This window comes from Eriocheir sinensis, chromosome 10, assembly GCF_024679095.1.
Source record: "Eriocheir sinensis breed Jianghai 21 chromosome 10, ASM2467909v1, whole genome shotgun sequence".
NCBI classification, from domain to species: Eukaryota; Metazoa; Arthropoda; class Malacostraca; order Decapoda; family Varunidae; genus Eriocheir; species Eriocheir sinensis.
Genome location: NC_066518.1, coordinates 3411610 through 3431356, shown reverse-complemented (window position 1 = coordinate 3431356; position 19747 = coordinate 3411610). Strand labels below are relative to the sequence as shown.

General features: G+C 45.1%; 1 protein-coding gene across 2 annotated transcripts in view; it reads right to left on the bottom strand.

The window, feature by feature from the left end:
* LOC126996449 (fibrous sheath CABYR-binding protein-like) overlaps positions 1 to 19747 on the bottom strand; it is a 90928-nt gene that overhangs the window by 25057 nt on the left and 46124 nt on the right. The window contains exon 3 of one of the 2 annotated variants that reach the window (XM_050856906.1): positions 9903 to 10035. The gene's annotated coding sequence lies outside the window, so the exon portion shown is untranslated. Of the gene's footprint in view, positions 1 to 6517; positions 7541 to 9902; positions 10036 to 19747 lie in introns of those variants that run through there. The other variant, XM_050856904.1, reaches the window with a different exon arrangement.

Below are 19747 nucleotides of genomic sequence, written 5' to 3'. Positions count from 1 at the left end.
AAGGAGGAAGAAGACAGGTGAAGACAGAGGAAGGAAACTTGGGGGGAAAAGGGCTGTGAAAAGCGGAAAGGAATGGAGGAAGAAAAAAAGACAAAAGAAGGAAAGAAGAAAAAGGAAAGGGAAGAATAGATAGACGGAGACGAAGAAAGGAAACTTGGAGGGATTGGACTGTGAAAAGCGGAAAAAGGGAGGAAGAGAAAGAAGAGAGAAGAAGGAAAAGAAGAAAAAGGAAAGTGAAGGGAGGAATAGAGAGACGGAGACAGAGGAAAGGATACTTGAAAGCGACTGAACTGTGAAAAGCGGAAAAAGGGAGGAAGAGAAAGAAGAGAGAAGAATGAAAGAAGAAAAAGGAAAGTGAAGGGAGGAACAGAGAGACGGAGACAGAGGAAAGGATACTTGAAAGCGACTGAACTGTGAAAAGCGGAAAAAGGGAGAAAGAGGAAGAAGACAAAAGGAAAGAGGAAAAGAAAAAGAGAAGGGAAGAGTGGACAGACGGAGACGGAGAAAGGAAACTTGGGAGCGACTGAACTGTGAAAAGCGAAGAGGAATAAAGGAAGAAGAAAAAGACAGATTAATAAGAGAGAGAAAAAAAGAGGGGGAAAGGGAAGGGAAGAACTGGGTCATCATTTCTCATTATTACTCCCAGAATTTTCCAGACTAATAGAATTTTCCGGAATATTCACGTTAATCATGTATTTCCCCGAGAGGCTACCCCGTCTGATGATCCTTAAGGGCGAGTCTTATTTGTGAGTGATGGGGATAAACGTCTCTACGAACAAGGGGGGTGGGGGGTGGGGGGAGAGAGAGAGAGAGAGAGAGAGAGAGAGAGAGAGAGAGAGAGAGAGAGAGAGAGAGAGAGAGAGAGAGAGAGAGAGAGAGAGAGAGAATAAAGTGTGTGTGTGTGTGTGTGTGTGTGTGTGTGTGTTACTAGGGTGATTAGGTGGATTCCTGAGACAAGCCACAGCTCAAAACCAAAGCCTCTACATGTTTACAGTCTTCAGTCTCCCTCCCTAAAATAAAACAAGGTCACTCCGTCAATGAAGTATAATGGATCAACGCAGAAGTGAATTAATCGATCAACATAGACGCATAAAAAAGTGAGCAGATAAGTGACTGTGACAAAATATATAAATGAAATCAACTTTGCATTCGATTTGTTTGGTAGCTGAAAATACATAAAATCAGAGAATAAAATATATATAAAGAAAAAAAAAAAAAAAACAGCGAGAAAAAAACCCAGAAGGGAAGCAAAAGTCAAGGCTGTGAAGAGAGACGAATGTAATAAGAGGTAAAAAAAAAAAAAAAAAAAATATATATATATATATATATATATATATATATATATATATATATATATATATATATATATATATATATATATATATATATATACTTATAAACGAGCTCAATCGACACTTCCTTCAATTTAATATTTACTAAAGTAGAAATACAAAGTCCTGGAGGCATTTGATATAGAATTTCAATGTAGTCTGGACCATAGGGTCTGAGTGGTCTGAAAATCTTTATAAATCTTTGTTAATCGCTCTTTTTGGACTGCTCTTAAAGCACATGACGAGGGAAATTTCAGCAGGACGAGGCATGAAGTCGACGTATTGGGTGTGCTAGCTTCCCGTGCTCCGCTGACGTCACGTGCATACCTGGGGGTGGCGCACATGTAGACCACCCCGCCATGTAAACCATAAACCGGGAGAATTTAATATAAGCGAGAAGCTAACAACGGTAATTACCGACATGAACACGCCAGGAATGCGAACACCCTTTCTCTGTGTCAGGGAAGACACAAAGAAAGAGAATCCGGAAAACTATATCAACGTCTTTGCGCCTCGCCGCGCCAATACTCCTGAACAGTGAAGGCCAGCAACACGCGGCGCCCAGGCACACACCTCGTACGGTGTTAGTGGCCCTATATTACTCAGAGACTGTTTTTGGCACGGGTATTTTAGTTACGCCAAGATTTCGATTAAATAGCAATGACCAGGTGTTAATGATCTCATTTAGTGACATTAAACCCCACACACCAAATATTTGGTAACATAACAGTAATAATTAAGTTTACGGACGGACGCGGCGCCACCCCGCCGAGTCACAACTTTTCTGAAACATATTCGTACCCGTCTTGTTTAATACATATGTTTGTTGTTCCGCAGAAGCGCGGCGCTGGCGGGATCTGTCTGCTGGAGCCTGGCAGGGGGTCCTTCACCCCCGGCCTGGTAGGGGGCTTAATCTCGGGAAGGAATGTGAACACAGGCAGACCCACAACTTGTGTTTACCTGGCTGAGATCATGACGTCAGGTTTCCAGGTGGGACGGAGGAGCGATGAACCCCGACACACGGCCTTCAAGGTCTGAGGCGAATAGGGGCAACAAACTCGCTACACAAGGCTTTCAAGCCGTATAAAAAGATGGTGTTGGCGATGGAACATTTCTTTTGGTATAAACAAACGTTTCAGGTTTCGTAAGGCAGCCATTGCGAAGCTACACGTCCTTCAACCTTGAGTGTTAAACAGTGCGGTGGAGAGACAAACTTGATCTATGTTGTGACGTAACAACAATTAAATACTGATGAGATAAAGGATGAGAACTCTTGTGCTTTCCCCGCAGGGGTTGACCTGAAAATGTCATCGAGTTTGGAGAGGCCGGCGCTGCTTGACCAAAGAGGACGTGTCTCGGCCGCCCTGAGGCTCGCCTGACTGGGAGGCATCGTGACAGTAATTGGGCGACAGTCTCTCCTTCCCGAGGGTTCCCGGATTGGCGGGTGACTGTCGCCTCTTGCTACGTACAGGCGGGGCGACAGGCACGCTGGTCACGGGGTGGGTCAGCGGGGCGCGGGGCGGGGCTGGCTGCTTAGTGGACAGAGAAAGGAGGGGAGAGGAGAGGAGAGGAGGGGAGGGGAGAGGAGTAAGGGGAAGGGGGCGTCATGCACCCCTTCCCCGATGAGGCTCCCGTACCCTGCACTCGACATACCGCCTCTGCAGACTTACTGGCATTAATCTGTCACGCGAGCGGCAGGTATACAAGTTACTGTTAATTACAACACATGCCTCTGTAATATCGTGCCCACGCCCACCACGACTACCAACCACTACCTTGGGGAAGAATCAGTAATGACGTGACAGGTAAAGAATTATTTACGCCATAACATTAATATCTTTGTTTACCTTCCACCTTCCATGCCGCCCTCATGAAGCCCCTCAGTCCCCGCGTCTCCGCCGTTCCCTTCCAGAAAACACGTCGCCTCACCGTCTGTCGGTGGCGCCGCGACGGTCACGGAAAGCGTCCAACACAATCCTTTCCTTTTAATCTTCCGGCAAAACAATCATAAAGAGAATGGTTGTTGTGTTCTCTCTCGTTATCTTTTCCACTGATGAGTATATATTACGGAAAAAATCGGAGTATAATGGAGGCAAATAGTTATTTAGTAATTTCTTTCGCAGCTTAGACTTAGTGTATGTCCGAGCGCGTCACATTAAGCCTTGGAAACAGCGAAGAACGTGATTTTTCTCCTTGTTCAGGGGACGGAAGCCGCGCCGCCTCCGCCGAGCCATTACCTTGATGTTATTGTAAACCTTGAGCGCCGGGGGGCAGCGGCCGGTGGTGATTCCTAACACACACACACACACACACACACACACACAGCGGCGCGGCGTGTTTTCCGGAGACGCCGCGGGGAAAATGAAAGTTAAACAAATGTATAAATTCTATAGCGTATGTAATAACCGAGGTTCCCGGGTTCGATTTCCGAGCAGAGTGGAGACAGATGGGCTGCCTCCCTTAATCCGTAACCCCTGTCCACCCAGCAGTGAGCGGGTGTCAGTGGGGGTTGTGTTCCGCCTCCCGGGTGTGCGTGGGTGTACGGTTTCAGCCGAACTCGGAGAGCCGTCATTTGAGAGCTCCAAGCGCAGTCCGGGAGGGTATGGCTGACGATCGCAAGTCTGTCGGTTGGTCATCCATTCGCTATAGCTGCGTGTGGCGTCGGTGCTCATCTCCATCACACTGGTCTTTGAGACTGTGACGCTGGTAACAACTCATTACCCCATAACACAGAACATAAGGAAATAAAGAGTCTGCAGGAGGCATATAAACCTATATACAAGGCAGTCCTAGAAACCTAGTCCCGCCTAACCTCACCATCTGTGAATTTATCTAACCCTTCCTTGAATGTATCCGTCGTATTGCCACCTACAGCAAGGATGCCAAGCCTGTTCTATATATCTACCACTCTATTAGTAAATCAAATCTTGCCTATGTCTTGGATGAATCTGAATTTGTCCAACTTAAACCCATTACTATGTGTAATACCCACTTGACATCACTTTTGTTTAAATCCCTTCATCCATTTATAAACTCCGATCAAGTCTCCTTGCATCCTTCGCTTTTCTAGAAAATGCAAATTTAAACGTTCAAGTCTATCCTTATATGTAAGTTTCTCAATCTGTGAATAATTCTTGCCATCCTCCTCTGCACAAATGATAAAATCTTGATATCTATTGTATAGAAAAGTGACCAGAACTGAACTCAGGGTGAGTTCTAACTAATGCCGAGTGTAACTTTAGCATGACTTCGGCGCTTCTCTTGCTTAGGCTCTTTGAAATGAATCTCAGTGCACTGTTTGCACGATGCCTGAATTCATCCAGCCCTTCGGCGGAGATCAGGGCTCACTAGGACTCCTAAATCCCTCTCACATCTAGAACTACTTAGAGGAGTGTCATTTAAGGAATAACTATGTAAAAGGTTATCCGTCCCTACACTCAACATTCCTGACACTGAACTCCATCTGACACTTCCCCGCCCAATCACACAATCTGTCAAGGTCTTCCTGCAGGACACTCGCATTCTGATCTGATTCAAGTAATCTGCCGATCTCTGTATCATCCGCAAACTTATTAACATCACAACAGATTCCTGTGTCCACATCATTAACATAACTAATGATAAACAGCACTGAACCTAATACCGAATTCTTTAGACTCCACTGGGCCGTTGACCTGCTTCCTTTGTGTATGCACCCTAACCCGCCCCCAGTCAGATTTTTTTTACCATTGATTTGCATTCTGCTTCCTACCGCTGAGCCACGCCCTCACCAATTCAACACTTTCCCATTTACTCCGTGAGCCTGCAATTTTAGTAACAGCTGGTGGTGAGGAACTTTGTCGAAGGCTCTGTTAAAATCTTGATATATTAAGTCATAGTTTTCATCTACTGCCTCAATAACATTATTAAAGAACAAAGGATTGGTGAGGCATGATCTACCCTTCGTAAACCCATTCTGCGAGTCATAAATTAATCTCTGCCTCTCTAGATGATCCCGAAAGCTCCTGGCTCCTATCGATTCCAACATCTAACCCACTACTGGTGTTAAGCTAATTGGATGATAACTTTGTCCCCATTTTTTCTTATAAATCGGCGTCACTTTAGTTACTTTCTAGACTACGCACAAAACCAGAATTTACGGAAATACTAAACATATCGGCTCCATGGGCCAGTGCAGGCCTTCTTGTATCTCTACGGGACCCGTGGAAATATTTCATCAGGACCTGGCGATTATTTTTAACCTACATATCATCTTAATGGTGATCACATCCCTATACTCGTCGTTATACTCGCCTTCATACACTTGAATTCTGACCGGCGTGGTAGATTTTTCTACTCTAAGACTGAGAGCAAGGAGTCGTTCAAAAATGTATTCATTCCCTCATCATTTTCAATGAGCTCATCCGTGCCTGTTTTCAACGGTCCAATGCTTTCCCTTATTGTTTTATACACCTTAGAGAACACCTACACAAGCACTCACGATTGCACGCAAGCACGCACGCACGCGAGCATCATTTGTTCCATCTGATGATATGAAGCAAAACTCGTCAGCATCCTTGACACAGTTTCATCTGGAGATCGGAGAGCCGCTCGAGGCTTCATTCCCGTCGAGGCCAAAGAAACAAGAAATAATTTCATCTTTCATCTCCTTGACGAGCGGAAATGCCTTGCCTGCAGCGTAATGCGTCAAGCTTTCCAACCTCCCGTAATCCGCTCATCAATGGCTGCCTGGTGTGACTCATTGGTCTATAACATTAGGGAAGGAAATAATAATCACAATGATATCGTGAGCTGGTGTTGGCAGCGTGATATGTATGTATGTATATGTGTGTGTGTGTGTGTGTGTGTGTGTGTGTGTGTGTGTGTGTGTGTGTGTGTGTGTGTGTGTGTGTGTGTGTGTGTGTGTGTGTGTGTGTGTGTGTCGGTGCGCGCGCGCGCAGTCTCGTGGCAAGTTATTCAATTTTTCGTCGCATCTCCCTGGGCGCCTTTAATGACCTCTAAACAACAGTGCGATCAATACATCATCATCAGTAACACTCGGGCAAACACTGTCACTATAGACTCAAGCGTCCGGCGCTCCAGTACACACTCTACGGGAGCCGCTCACCCAAAGTACACTAGGCAAACCTCACACTTCCTAACACACAACAAGTCCATCCTTGGAAACTCCACACAAAAAAACATACTTGTCAGACAGAAAACAGAGCCCGGGGCGGCTGGGTGGCTCCTGGCCTGGCGCAGTGGGTGTGCGGTGTTGTATGTGTCGCGTGTGTCTGTTTGTAGCGGGGGGCCAAGGTGACGGCGTGGTGTCAGGCCCACCGCTGGTGACTGGCGGGGCAGCGTCGCGTGCACACACCACCCTCGTCCGGGCCTTCCTGCTGGACACTGCCGAACCCGTGGCCCAGACGCCTCACCTTCTGTTGTGGAATTTGCCTCGTCCGAATCGGTTCACACTGGAGTACACCGGGCGAACTTTGTGACGGGAGACTAGTGGGGGTACTATAAGGGAGAGGGGAGGGGGGGTTAGAGACGGGGGCGCCTGAGAAATGCATGAATCAGTAGCACAGCGTAAAGTTCTCTCCCTCCCCTCTCTCCCTTTCCTCCTTCTTTCTCCTGTTTCGTCACAATCTGCCTCAGCCTTTGTGGGCCACGTGGAGCCTTACTCTTTCCTCTTGAACTACCTGGCGTTGTATTCCTAGACGAGAAGGATTAACCAGCGTCGTTTTAATGCTTTATCTTCCACCAATCATACGGTCTCTTGTTTTCCTTTGCTTCCTGGTTCGTTTGGAAATGCTGAGGTTAAAACAACACGCGTGGCGAAGGACGGGAGTTTCTTTTTAATGGAGTAAGAGATAAGTAGAATTTTTATTGCATGTTACTGTAAGATTCAGGGGGGTAGCAGTGAGGGTCATGTTTCTTAATGGTCCCTCTAAGGGAGAAAAAATAGAAAAAATCATCACTCACACAAACCATTTCATAATATATATCAAAGCATTTGTGATCAGTTTATGTATCATCTATTTTGGGGGGTTAAAATCATGGCACAAATTTGGCCCGTCGCTGCTACACGGTAAAGCCACAAATTTGGCCCGTCGCTGCTACACGGTAAAGCCACAAATTTGGCCCGTCGCTGCTACACGGTAAAGCCACAAATTTGGCCCGTCGCTGCTACACGGTAAAGTCACAAATTTGGCCCGTCGCTGCTACCGGGTTAATACGAAGCTAAAACTTTAAAATGTTTCTCTAATCTCCGGTAACCAAGCACCATTTTTTATTCACCTACTTTAATCCTCTCCAAGGTGCTCGACACTTTCTTCAGGTATACATTACACAGCCCTCTCCTGCATCACACCACATAAGCATGCTCTCTCCCATAAAACCACCACCATTACATACACCAGCATAGATTGTCTCTCCTGTTCTTTCCGTTCTCATCTTTTCACTTCCGTTCCCGTTCTTTTCCCTCTTTCTCCTCCTCCACATCCTTCCTGACACACTCTCAACAGAGAACGCTGCCACACGGGTACCCTTCCCCTTCCTTCCACTTTCCTTTTTGTTCTTTCCCCTCTTTCCTCTCCTCTCCATTGCTCCCGACACGCCCTCCTCACAACACGCCATAACACAGGCAGGCAGGCACCCTTCCTTCCCCTCCCACGAAGCCCCGCCCCTCAGCCTCTCTCCCTCTCACCCCTGGCTGACTCCACTGCGCTCCACTTACGACACTCTCCTCCCCGGGAATAAGTCAAGGGAGAGGGGCGCCCTTACCCTGTTATTAGACACTCAAGCGGCTTCAGAATCTCCCCAAACGCTTGTCCAATTAGGGATCATAAGCGTTTTACGGTGAAGCCTCCCCCAATCTCCTTGCGGTCATGGTCAGCGGTCCTCACGGGTTTTCTGTTTCTATTCGGCTTTTGGGTTTTCCATTGGGTCCACTTTTTTGTTAATTTTTAAGTTCTCGACTATGGCAATGCGCTTTTCATGTTTTTTTTTTTTTTTGTGCATTGGAATGAACGAAATATCTTACCTGGCTGAACGTCACTGTTTCCCTTACTTGATTTTTTTTTTTTTTTACAGTAGAGGAAACAGTTCAAGGGCGTATAAAAAAAAAAGAAAGAAAAAACTGCAGGCTTCGATTCCTTTTGCGGTGGGTGAAAAAACACGAGCTGGAGAAATCGTTGCCACCCGAGTTCAGTTTTTCTGTTCTCCGTGACGACAAAACGGAATGTGTTATCGAGCCGCGTTTAATTAGCCACTTTTTTGTGTCATTAACAACCAAGGACGCTCACGTGCTCTTCTTCCCACCGCGATTTGTTGTTTTTCGGAGGGGATAAACATTGCGCGTCTCTCTAAAATGTTCTGCCAACCGTCGTCAGTGCGCGTTTTAAATTTAATCATCGTCACAATCTAAGCTGTTCTCCCCTTCTTCGTTCTGAAAATATGGAATGATTTATCCAGCAACGTTTACTCAGCTGTCTTTTTCGTGTTATTAAAACGGTCGACCAATCTTAGTAAATGTGTTTCCTTAATTGGCTGCGGTGCGTCGAGTGTGTTGCGTCACTAAGAGGGAAGACAAGGCCACCTTACGTTTTTATTGCGGAGGTGAGGGAATGCAACACGGTGGCAATAAAAAACAAAACTCCATTTCTTTTTTGGGTCACAGTCATTCAGTCATAATCATTTAGGTCATATAAAGAAAGGTAGAATTAATTATTATTGGTAGAAGAGGCGGGGAAACGATGGAGAAAAAAAGAGAACTTATAGTCGTTCAGTCGAGTGGGTCTGTTATCTAGGTAAGACAAGGTAAGATTGTAAGCTATTTTCAGACGTATTTCTTCAGTTCCCTTCTCATCTTTCTCATTGTCTAACTTGCTCTCCCCTTTCCCACTTAAATTCGTCACTAACATCCAGACAGTAAGCTATTTTCAGGCGTGTTTTGATCAAGCAATGACGTTAGTGAACCTATTTTCTTCTTTTATTCTTGTTTGCATTCCTTCGTTTCTTCAGTTCCCTTATCTCTCCCAGCACCTGGATTTCTCGTCCCGTTCCCCGCTGTTACCTTCCCCTCTTCTCAACATGAACTTTCTCTCCTGCTTTTTATTCTCTTTCCTTCCTTTACTCTTGTTTTATTTTTTTTTATCTTTGTTCTCTCCTCCCTTTTTCTTGTCTGTCTCTGGCCTTTTTTTTCGCTTCTCTTGTTTCCACTTTTTGCGTTTTCCTGTACGTTTCTCCTTGTTTCTCTCCCTTGCCCCGCCTGCCAATACAATAAGATGGTAGCTCTATTTCCCAGCGTAATTCATGAAAAATTTGAGTTCTAACCATCGACAGTGTTAGTTTCGCCCTCCGCAGGTTACATAAGACCAGAAATGAGACTCCTCCATCTCCCTTAGACTAGAGGACACTTTGTCATATTGCGTAAGCGAGGTAAAAGCGTGCGACCATTGTTCTGAATTACCTTACGTTTTTTTTTACAACAAAGGAGACAAGCAGGCCCTATCAAGAAAGCCTAAAGGCGCTGTAGGACAAACGTAAAAAAAATCAACACATTTATCAACGTATACATAATTCGCTTACCTGTCAGGTGAGGTAAATCGTGCAGGCGTTGAGTGGCCGCTGATAAGAAGGTAAATTTGAGAGTGGGTCACCAATCTCCCTCCTCTTCCTCGTTCCTCCCTCTTCAAGCAAATTCCACCCTAATTAGCACATGCTGTAATTAGAGAGAGGATAGTCATTAGCTCGAGGGTGGTGTGAGCGCCGCCTGGAAAGGGTTGGGTGCTAAACGTCACCGCCTTTCAGCTTCTCTGTTATGCGAACCCCGCCCGCATGCCTCAGCCCCTCCCATTCCTCCTCCGCGCCTCCCTCGCTCCCAAGCAACCATTCTTATTGCTGGGTTATTCTCAGGACGAGGTAAAGGTGTTTGTACCCCCAAGTATAAGGACGATGGCGTAAAGGGTGTCGTCAGCAGGTTTGATCCCCGTCGCTGAGTGGTGGGTATTTCGAGGTATTTGACTGCGTGCGTTGTTGCGGTTATGTAATGTAATGTATAGCACGAGGGTTTATTTGTTCACTGTATTACTCACACACAAAAGTTGTCTTACGTAAAATTAAGCAGCAAACAGCCAAACCTTGCAGTAGTAATGAGTCACACACACACACACACACAAAAAAAAAAAAAAAAAAAAAAGCTTATATTATTTTTTGTGTTGGCGAATATGATAAAAGAAAAAAAATAATGGTTTGCGAGGAAAAAAAAATAATTACAGATACGGGGAGAAGTTGTAAAAGACGGCTCGCATGCAAAGATACATCCGTGAGTTTGTGTGTGTGTGTGTGTGTGTGTGTGTGTGTGTGTGTGTGTGTGTGCGTGAAAGTGTGACGTACAGCTGTCTTCTCGGTAGAGGGATAACGTGGCGAAAACCTATCAAGAGCTTCACCTTACCTCACCTTTCCTTACCTTACCTTACCTGCCGCTATCATCTCCCCCCCCCCCCCTCTGCCTCCGGTCCCCTCGCTCGGCTCGGGCTGTCACGCTACCCTGGAATGAGCGACCTTGGCATGACGTAACTACTCTGGCGTGTTATCCTGCTGCCTTTCATCCTTGCCTTATCTTCTCATCATCGGTGCATGGCGACCTATGATTCGCTTGTTTTTCCTTCCAATTTGTTGACGCTCGTGTCGTTTTGGGAGTTGAAATAAGAAAAGAGATAGATAGATAGATAGACAGATAGATGACCTCTCTTTTGGGTACTCTTTACTGTTATCTATTATGGGAGCGGCGAGTAGCGGGATTTTTATGGTACTCTTTTTGTTGTCCTTGAGCCGTGTCCTTTGAGGTAAAAAAAAGATACACAGATAGATAAAGATAGATAGATATAGACAGATAGATAGAGAAGAAAGAGGAGAAAGAGAAATAAACCAGTAAACAACATCACAAGGAGAAATAAATGAGTCTCTGTCTAACCTAATATTCAGAGCCACTCGTGTTTTTCGGGGTGACGATGTGGGCGAGCTGAAGAGAAAGGACGAGGAAGGCGATACACGCAAACACGTCCTCCTCCTCCTCCTCCTCCTCCTCTTCATTTCGGTGGTTTCGAACGCCCCCGTCCCCCAACTAGACGCATATCGATCCCCCAGCTCAGGAGGGCCCAATAAAGCAACCCTAGGCCCGGAATGCGGTCACCTGGCGTAATCAAGGCGCGATCACGAGGGTTTCAGGTACAGCGGGTAGGCAGGTGTGGGGAGGAAGGAAGTAATGGCGGTTCCGAGGCGCGTGTCACGGTGTTAATTTTCTGGAGGTATTTTGGAGGTGGGGGAGATGGGGTATGAGGGGGGAATGCGTTGATAGTGCTGGAGGTAATGATTATGTGCATGCATGTCTGAGTGGGTGTTGTTTTATTCTGTTGGTGCTACGATTGCTACCACTGACACACTACCACGACTACTGCTACGATATGCCTTGTAGGGGGATGAATACGTACCTCTTTCATTTTATTCTTTACACTTGGGAGAATATATGATTTAATACTTCTGATACTACTCTTAAATGATTATCACAACCATCACATAACATCAACTACTACTACTACTACTACTACTACTATAACTACTAATACTTTTACTACTGCTACACCTGTCGGAAATGTGTTGCTGGGAAACTTTCTTCCCTTTATAGACACTGTTAAAAGACGAAGGGTAAGTCCGTGACAGAAGTGGCGCCGTTACGTGGAAAGGTGACGTAAGATGAATGCCGGGAATAGGAGTGGAATGGGAGAATAGATGAGGGAGACATGGAGGGAAGGAAGGAAGGAAGAAGGAAGGAAGGAAGGAAGAAGGAAGGAAGGAAGGAAGAAAGGAAGGAAGGAAGGAAAGGAAAGAAGGAAGGAACGAAGGAACGAAGGAAGAATGAAAGAAAGACAAAGAAAGAAAAAAAAAGAAAGGAAGGAAAGAAGGAAGGAAGGAAGGAAGGAAGGAAAGAAGGAAGGGAAGGGAGGTAGTCTGGACAGGTAAAGGTATAAGATGAGGACTTTGATAAGGGAGAAATGAGGCGCCAGGTGAATCAAGTCCAGCGGGGAGTAGCGGGCTTTTTTTTGTACCCTTTTTGTTGCCCTTGAGTCGTATCCTTTGATGTGAAAAAAAAAAAATCATTAGGACCATGCTCTAAATACACGCCTAAGCCAACATATTTAATGAAGCTTTCGAGGAAGTTGACGGGATTTCCATGTTTACTTTTTATTGTCTTGGTGATAGTTTGACAAGGCTCCTGCAGCATGGACGTTGTATACACTCATGAGAACCCGACTTACCTTCTTTTTGGTCTTTGAAAATAGTTCTTGTAAGAGCCGGAGGCGTCTTAGGATACGGACCGTGCAACTATCAAGAGTGTTAATTGGACTGAACCTTTAGGAAGAAAACAAGGCACCAGGATTCATTTTCTTCCTGAGTCACTCGCTTTGCCCTTTCTTTCGCGTGTCCGGGTTGGGCGGAACAGTACTATTACCGGAGTGGAGGAAAGATAATGCGTAACAAGCACCGGCTTTGTGCGTTCTTAGAGGTGGATGGCTAATGATCCTTTTCCTTCCAGGTTTTCAGCTACCTTGACAATGAATACGAGCTCTGGAAGGATACGGGTGCCGGATGCAGGCTATATCGAAGTGTCCTGTTGATCAGCTTTGTATTCAGCGAGTTCGTAGCTTCAGGCGTATAGAGAAATCAATCTTCACTTACTATCAGGGTTCGACGAAGTTACGAACGTCTTCTTTCCGATGGTAGGGCAAGTATTTTTGTTGCCTGTCTGATCTACGTGTTTGACTTTTTTTTTTTTTTGCAGTGAAGAAATAGCATGAATCTTGTCCTGTCTATAATTACAACGACGAAATTAATGAAAGCCCTTTAGTGAATTCAAATTTTATAGCACGTATTTTTGTTGCCTCTGATATATACGTCTAAGTCTTTATTGCAGGGAGGAAAGAGCTTGAATCTTGTCCCGTCTATAACTATAACCATGAAATTCTGAACGTCCCTTAGCGAGTTTATGGCAAGTGCTGGTGTTGCCTCTCTGATTCAGGTGTGCAAGTCTTTACTGAAGGGTAGAAACAGCATACAAACAGCTGTCTACTTTGTTGTAAAAAAAAATACAATAGCGACGAAATAATGAAAGTTCTTTGGCGAGTTCCGATTTTATCTCAAGTATAATTCTGCGTCCTTTCTGACCCACGTGTATAAATCTTTATTGCGGGGAAGAACCAGCATGTCTGTTGTCTCGTTTATATGGTCTCACTTACCCTCTATCACCCACCTCGTCTCGCCTGTCTCATCTCGGCAATAGTCTCACCTATCACGTTACCTATTTTATTTGGTCTCCCTGAACTTCTATTACCCACCTCGTCTCGCCTGTCTCATCTCGGCAATAATCTCACCTATCACGTTACCTATTTTATTTGGTCTCCCTTAACTTCTATTATCCACCTCGTCTCGCATGTCTCATCTCGGCAATAGTCTCCCCTATCACGTTACCTATTTTATTTGGTCTCCCTTAACTTCTATTATCCACCTCGTCTCGCCTGTCTCATCTCGGCAATAGTCTCACCTGTCACGTTACCTATTTTATTTGGTCTCCCTTAACTTCTATCACCCACCTCGTCTCGCATGTCTCATCTCGGCAATACTGTCTCATCTGTCACGTCTCACCTATTCGCTGCATCCTCTTCGTTTAGCCTGTCACCAGCCTGCCCGCCACGCGTCTCACCTTTACCTATGGCTCGGTAGGCGCAAGAAGCGTGACGAGAAAAATGTCGAGGCGATTTTCGGGGAATCAGGGGAGGGGCGCGTCGTGCCTTGATCAATAACAGCCGCACAGACGAGCCGCCGCTTAGGGTGATGAGCCAGTCGCCTAAGCTCCCATTCCTCGCTCCCTCACGCTTACCCCTCCTCCATCCCTCCCTCCTCCTCCTTCCCTCTTTCCCACCTAATTGCCACACTAATTATCCTACCGCCTACCCTTGGCATTCCGTTCCCTCCCCTCTTCACGCGTGTCATCTCCTTCCACTACAACTCCTTCTCAACCTTGTCATTACTTTCTTTTGTGTTCAGTTTTCACCTCCGCAAAAATTGTAATCTCTTCGTTTATATTCCTCCCCTTCCCCTTCATATTCCCTCGCACCTTTTCATTGCTTTCTTTTGTGTTCAGTTTTTACCTCCGCAAAAACTGTAATTCTTTAGTTTATATCCCTTCCATTCCCCACGCTAACTCTCCTACCCCTCCCCTATCATGCAAATCATTTCCTCTCACCCCAAATCATTCTCTACCTGTTTGTTGCTTCTTTAGTTCTTAGTTTTCACCTTCGCAAAAACTGTAATTCTTTAGCTTATATCCCTTCCATTCCCCAGACTAACTCTCCTACCCCCTCTCCTTGACATCCCCCTTCCCCATCATGCAAGTCATTTCTTTTCACCCCAACTCATTCAATGCTCTCTTTTGTTCTTAGTTTTCACCTTCGCAAAACTTGTAATCCTCTCGTTAATATCCGTCCCATTACCAACACTCCTTATCGCACCCCCTCTCCTTCATATCTCCTCCCTTCACACCCTCCATCATGCATATCATCTCATTCCATCCTAACTTGTTCTCTACCTTTTGTTTTTAATTTTCACTTCCTCAAAAACAGCAATTCCTCTTCTTTTTTTTTATATATATATCCTTCTATTTTACTTTTGTTTATCTGCCTTTACTTTACTTTAATTTCCTTTGATCCTCCTTCTTCCCCTTCCTTAATTCTCCTGTTCTTATTTTTATGCCTTTAAGTTATCTCTTCTTTCCTTTACATTTTCTTTTCTTTCGCGTCGCTTATCTATATATTGTTTTTTTTCTTTTTCTGTTGCTTCGCCCGCTACCGTTATAATACTTAGAAACATGTATGCATTCTCTTTTCCAACCCTTTCAACTTAACACCAAGACAGAAACTCTCCTCACACCACTACCACAAGACTCTCACCACACTCTTTCGTAACAACTACCACAACGCTACATCAGAACTCACCACACCTCTTTTTTCGTGTCACCCATAACCACAAAACTCTCACCACACTTTTCATAACTACCACACCACTACCACAGAAATCACCACACCTTTTTTTTCGTGTCACCCATAACCACAGAGCTCACCACACTTTCATAACTACCACACCACTACCGCAGAACTCACCACACCTTTTTTTTCGTATTACCCATAAGCACAGGATTCTCACCACACTTTCATAACTACCACACCACTACCGCAGAACTCACCACACCTTTTTTTTCGTATTACCCATAAGCACAGGATTCTCACCACACTTTCATAACTACCACATCACTACCGCAGACCTCACCGCACCCATTAACACAGGATTCTCACCACACTCTTTCGTAACAACCACCACAACGCAACAACATGACGACCCACACCTTCACAAAAAGCGCTATCACAGGACTCATCGCATTTTCTTTCGTATAGTAACAATCACATCACTACCAACAACCACTAGATGATTTCAATGATTTTTGTTTTATTTGTTTGCTAAGTTGTCTGATTGCGAGGAAAGCATTGTCTTGTGTGATTGAAATATTTGCTTTGAATTAATTTTGCTTATGTTATGAAAAGGAAACAATACATTACGCTTGAACAACGAAAGACTGTAAACACAACATTATCTATATCAATGAATTCAACAGCAACCACAAGAGAATTCTCACTACTCTTTCTCTTCTCCACCTCGCCGCCATGGACGGAGGAAGAAGCATCAGATTCATCGAAAATTTAGCAGTCTTTTCTGGGAAGCCTCACTCTGTTCTAGAAATGTCAAATCGATCCGCCCGCTCCGAATTTTCATTGATTTGGAAGTAATAAAAAATAAATAAAGTTGAAAGGTTTTCCTCGAACCAGACGTGACAACTGTTCACTTCCACTTTCTCTATTCCAACTTCCTCGTATTGGTTGGTGAGGAAGTGTCAACTGCAGTGGGCGATCAATAACTATGAGGAAGTGTCAAGTGCAGTGGGCGGACAATACCCTTAACTAGACCCACTACATTATGGGAACAGTGGACTGAGGTGACGTTTTTTCATCTCGACTTCCTCTTCGCTCTTTTCCACGCATTGTTAGGACAAGAAAGAGCATCAGATATCAAGGAACCACAAAATCAATGACTGGAGAATGACTAACTCGGAGGGAATAAGAAGGTAGTACAAAGGAGATGAACTGCCAAAGAGCGGTGGGAGAGTTTTATAGAGGGAGATCAATACCAGGGCCGGGAAAATGTTAGCACGAGAGGAGTGGCTGAGGTGGAACAGCATCAAAGGAAGGGCGGTGTCTCATAGTGCGTAACATCCCTCTAAGGTCAACACAACAGCAGTAACAGCAATATAAAGCGAAATTGACCCCTCTTTCGGCACCTCTTTGGATTCTTTTTAGGAGCAGCGAGTAGCGGGCTTTTTTTATATTATTGTTTCCTTTTTTTGTGTGCCCTTGAGCTGTCTCCTTTGTTGTAAAAAAAGAAGAAGCAATAACAACCAATACAACCACATGCAAAAGTATCCCCTACACACACACACACACACACACACACACACACACTCATTAATCTTCCCATCTGAGCAAATGTTTAGATATTCCGCCCAGACGCTTCGTAAATATTCATAATTATGTACACCAAAGAGATATTATGCAAAAAATATAAACAGATATATTACCTTCGCTCTCAACACACTTCTTTCATTCTTGCTTGCTTTTTTACTGAAACGATAACACTTCATCGCTATAAGTGTTCCAACCCCGTCAGAAGGAGTATCAAAACGCCTTTATGAATACGGCTATGTTCGTTATCACACAGGTAAACAGTCTGAAAAATTGCAATCCACAGCCACTCAAAAAAGGGAGGGAGAGGAGAGGAGAGGAGAGACTGGGGAGAGGAGAGGAGAGATGAGGCTAAGGAAAGAGGAGGAAGGGGAGAAGTGGGGTGTGGGAGAGGGGATATGCTGGGAGATGGAGTGAAGGAGGTGGAGGACAGACGCTGGGGAGGAAAAGGTCAGGGGGGTAAACAGGGGGGAGGGGGCAGTGAATGTAGGTTAACTTATGACACTTCATTACTCGGCCACGATAAGGGTGAACTATATAATGAGAGAGAGAGAGAGAGAGAGAGAGAGAGAGAGAGAGAGAGAGAGAGAGAGAGAGAGAGAGAGAGAGAGAGAGAGAGAGAGAGAGAGAGAGAGAGAGAGAGAGAGAGAGAGAGAGAGAGAGAGAGAGAGTATAAATGTGTGTATGTGTGGGGAGGGAGGGGTGGGGGGGGGAGAGGTGCGTGCGCATAGGTGAAGGGTAGTGGAAGCAGTCATACCAAGGAGGAAGATGGACACATACAAGCGAGGAAAATGAAGAAAGGAAGCTTATAAAGGGAAGAATAGAAGTGTAAGGGAAGAGGGAAGCCGAAAAATGGAAAGACGGTGAATAGAACGAGTCCTGGGCTATATATAAAGAGATCACCTGTTTTGGTCCTTAGATCAGTTAGTATTTAGACCCGTTATTGACTTGCGTAGAAGATCAAAGTACTTGTAGGTTCTGACCGGAATGTTCAACTCACTCCCGTCACAGCCAAGTAAAGGGTGATGTGATTTTAATGAGGTGGTGATCTTGTAGTTGTGCGAGTGAGTGTTCTAAGCGCTAACTGGTTCACGGATATTGCCTTTCTCTATCCGTGAACCAATTAGCGCTTAGAACACTCACTTACACACCAACAATTCACTTACACACCAACAATCTCCCCTATGCAGAAAATTTGTTCCAAAGACGGAATCTCAACGTTGCCAGTGTCGTACTCAGCCGCTTATATTTCCCGACTTCCTACCCCAAGACTGTCTTCTGGGCTCCAATAACGAAACTCATTTATAGTTATCGTTAAAAGAGTTAGATCCTGATGTTTCTTAGCAATAGTTAGGCGTCAGACACCGGTAAATACTATGCCCTGAGTACGACAATCTGGTAACGGTGGGGCGGATGACGATTCGAGGCAAAAAAAAAAAAAAAAAATCTTTCCAACGTCTGTATCACCTCGGCTTGCTTGAGTCAGTCCATGGATTGGTGCATAAGAACAGGTGACAGACATGAGAAGAGGGAAGAAAAGTATTATGTTAGTGGTGAACTGTCTGACTAACTGACGACTGACTGAAGACGCTTAACTCGAAGAAAGAAAAAGGGAAGAAAATAGAGGGATGAAAGAGAGGGTAAAAGAAGGATGGGGCAGAGCAGAAAGAGGAACAGGAGCAGTATGAGAAGGAGGATGAAGAAGAGAAGAACTAGGAGGAGGAAAAGAGGTAGAAGGAGGAAAAAAGTAATAGGAAAAGAGGTATAAGTAAGAAAAGTAGTACGAGGAGGAGAAGGAGGAGGAGGATGAGAACGAAAAATAAAAAGGACCTTAATGCCGTGAATAAAAAGAGTTAGTTATTCTATTTATACATCAACGATACAGCGAGAGAACACACACTCGGTGACCTTTCTCGTGACGTCTGAAGGAGAGAGAGACAGGAGGAAAGGGAGGGAACGAGGGAGGGAAGAACTCTGGTGACGTGATACTACCGAGTGGAGAGGAAGGGAAAGAGGGGTGGAGGGAGGGAGAACAGGGATGGAGGGATGGAGGACAGGGATGGAGGGAGGCTTGGAGGGAAGAGCTGGTGACGTGTTACTAGCGAGTGGAGAGGAAGGGAAAGAGGGGAGGAGGGAGGGAGAACAGGGATGGAGGGATGGAGGACAGGGATGGAGGGAGGCTTGGAGGGAAGAGCTGGTGACGTGTTACTAGCGAGTGGAGAGGAAGGGAAAGAGGGGAGGAGGAAAGGGATGGAGGGAGGCTTGGAGGGATGACTGACGGGGAGGCATAAGAAAGCGGGAGGGTTTGGAAGAGAGAGACGGAGAAAAAGATTGGCCCAGATCTATATTTAGAAGAGTTCCAAATGTCAAATTAAATATTGGTAAAACCCGAGGATGACGCCACAGCCACGTTGAGAGACATTACTGACCCCCCCCCCCACCTCCCTCTCTCTCTCTCTCTCTCTCTCTCTCTCTCTCTCTCTCTCAGGTAATGGTGGAGTTTGTACCAGGTTAAAAGGGTAAAAAATATCCTGTATGACAACCAATTTTATGACTTTCTTTTCCTTTTGACCATCTATGATTTGGTGGACATAAGAAAATGAAAGATAGATGTTTCAATGTCTCGAGTTAACATCATGAGGGTCAGGAAGGAAGGGCGTGTGAGCTCCTCTGTTGAGTTGCTCGTGTGAGGGAGGGTCGTGTGTTCTTGTGTGTGTTGTGGAGTGGTCTTTGTGTTGCTTAGGTTACGAAGACAAAGAGTGAGAGATACTAAGCGATAGAAAGCAGGGGGTGTAGGGGTAGCTGGGT